The sequence below is a fragment of the Tamandua tetradactyla genome, chromosome 8 (genome assembly GCF_023851605.1).
Source record: "Tamandua tetradactyla isolate mTamTet1 chromosome 8, mTamTet1.pri, whole genome shotgun sequence".
Taxonomy (NCBI): domain Eukaryota; kingdom Metazoa; phylum Chordata; class Mammalia; order Pilosa; family Myrmecophagidae; genus Tamandua; species Tamandua tetradactyla.
The window spans coordinates 8,885,023-8,887,245 of NC_135334.1; the positions used below are offsets into that span (position 1 = coordinate 8,885,023).

General features: G+C 38.3%; 1 non-coding gene across 1 annotated transcript; it reads right to left on the reverse strand.

The window, feature by feature from the left end:
• Positions 1-1,812: 1,812 nt before the first annotated feature.
• Positions 1,813-2,003, reverse strand: LOC143645351 (U2 spliceosomal RNA). The gene has a single exon (XR_013157072.1). It is a non-coding gene; the product is annotated as a U2 spliceosomal RNA (small nuclear RNA).
• Positions 2,004-2,223: the final 220 nt, after the last annotated feature.

The following is a 2,223-nucleotide window of genomic DNA, read 5'->3' on the forward strand; positions in this document are numbered from 1 at the left end:
GAAATAGATTTATTTTGGGGTCTTTGATTTTCCCATTCCTGTAACCATCATGATAAATAAGGTGTATATTACTTATAAACAGAGAAAATAACCCTCCACTTCCCTCTGCACATTCAGGAAATAGTTCTTTTCAAAGACTACGAGAGGCTGTTGATACCGTCAATGGTATAAAACCAGACTATAACCCAGCTGAGACGGTGCTATAATGTGTCTGTTCTTTCATGTGGCTAAAGCACTAACAAAATCACAGCTGACTGGCAGTTTTGGTTCTCAGTTTTCTAATAAGTACAAAGATAGTATTAAATTGAACAGTTGTTTTCTTACAGGATTAAGGAAAACTGCTCAGGTGAACAAAACCTCAAAGACCAAAGTTGAAGGGTCTCATTAGGAGATGTTTGAATATCCTATTGCTTTATTGCAAAGGTTAAACAAATTTAACCCAGGAGGCAAAAATACTGCAGAAAACAAGCAGAGTGCCTTATCTGCTTCTCAGCTTGCTCTGAGCAGAGAGCCAAATGCCACATAACCAGCTGAGGGGCAATCCAGCCAAAAGGCAAGATCACCCATTCAAACACAATCTGGGGGACCTATAGGCTGCTTTAGAAGCCAGTTTTCTTTTTCTTTAACCTCATGTGTCAACCCCAATTCCTTCACTTCCTCAAATGAGGTAACTTGGAATTTAAGCCAACTGTATGGAGACTGTAGTGTCATACCCTTGGTAAGGCAGCTTGTGTCTTACTGTGTTGGAATGGGCCATTGGGTAGGCATTGAGTGCTGTGGAGCTGAAGGTAATCAGCTTTTCTGTTCTAAATCTTGGGTAAGCCTCCCCAGTGCTCCTAGGTTCAGTTCTGTTTGCCTCAACATAGAGGAGAGTTGGAGGGTTTGAGAGGATTTTAGGGGAGACACACAAAAATAAAAAAATTAAATGCATTTTAAAAAAGGAAAGGCCAAAGAGAGTTGTGATTAGTTACATCACAGAGAAAAAAAAAGCTGATTTTCATCTGCAACATGAAGAGTTATAAAAGGTATTATCCTTCCATTGAAAGATGAGAGCATTGCTCTTAAAGTATACCAAAGGGTGAGAAGTTGCAAGGAAATGTAAAAGCAAATGACACCTACTTGTCTTGGATGATTGAATGCCTTGTCTGGAAGCAGGAGGGTGGGTTGAGTAGCCAAGACTCTTTCCATAATGTGTTGATGTAGAAACTCAGAACACAATACTTGGGGTCAGTTTGGCTATTTTTGATATAGCCAAATTTTACTTCTTCTAAAAGACTTCCCCTATCCTCTGAAAATAAGTTAATTTGTCCCACCTATTTACTCCCATTTGACCTTAATCCCATATTTACTATGGTATTTGTCCCCATCTTCTTTGTAATAGGTAGTCCTATAATAAATACTAAACTTCCTTGGGGCAGCTGTTACATTCTGTTCACTGTTGGGCACTTCATGTCACCAGAATAATGCCTAGCAACTGGTTGGAACTCATTAAATGTAAACTGAATTGAACAGAATGGTATTACCTGGGTCCATAGGGGAATTCTAAGCTGTCAGAGGATATAATACCATTCCTCGAAGACTTGGTGCTCTCACTTGGTAGTCAAAGCTCATATACAGGACAAAACCCAAAAAACCTCAAGCAGGACACTAACATCAGAAAAGAAACAACCAGAGGAAATTAATGACTACTGGTAACATTTTTTTTTTCATTATTTGAAAAGTAATATTTAATTTTGAAGTTATGCAGAAGTGGGTGAAAGCTTCAGAGAACATTAGGTCTAATTTTTTAATACACTTATTATTCCCCCGAGGTGGGGGTGCACCGTTCCTGGAAGTACTGCAATACCAAGTCGATGCATGGAGTGGATGGAGCAAGCTCCTATTCCATCTCCTAATTCCAAAAATCCATTTAATATATTGTCCTCGGATAGAGGACGTATCAGATATTAAACTGATAAGAACAGATACTACACTTGATCTTAGCCAAAAGGCCGAGAAGCGATGAGTACTGGTAACATTTGAACTGAGTTCCCAAATTGTTGAATGCTTATCATATGCATGGTCTTAAAATTCTTTTACATATAATGGCTCATTTGACACTAAAACCATTAATAATTATGAAAGCTGTGAGATGAATAATATTGTTCCACCAATGGGGACACTGAGACTCAAAGAGATTGCATGACTTATCTGTGTTCACACAGACAAATGAATGATTAATTT